Genomic DNA, 303 nt, shown 5'->3' with positions numbered 1-303 from the left:
CCCCCCCCCCCCCCCCAGGGCTGGCAGGGTCCCCAGCGACGCTGCAGCTGTGCAAGGGTCCCGACCACTGGGACCCCCGTGCTGCCAGAACCAGCTCGGAGGACAGGAGTGGGAGGTGTGCGCCCCGCCCTACGCCCCTCTGGGAGGAGATGCTCGGGGATGGGACCCGGCTGGCCTAGGGCCACCTTCTGCACAAGGACTCCCAAAGTGGCTCCTTCCTGAGGCTGCCCTCGCCGCACCGGACGCCCGGGCCCCCCCCCCGCCCCCCCCCCCGCCCCGCCCCCCCGCCCCCCCCCCCCCCCC

This window comes from Panthera uncia (genome assembly GCF_023721935.1).
Source record: "Panthera uncia isolate 11264 chromosome E2 unlocalized genomic scaffold, Puncia_PCG_1.0 HiC_scaffold_20, whole genome shotgun sequence".
Taxonomy (NCBI): domain Eukaryota; kingdom Metazoa; phylum Chordata; class Mammalia; order Carnivora; family Felidae; genus Panthera; species Panthera uncia.
The sequence above is the reverse complement of the archived record's forward strand: the minus strand, read 5'-3'. Positions refer to the sequence as shown.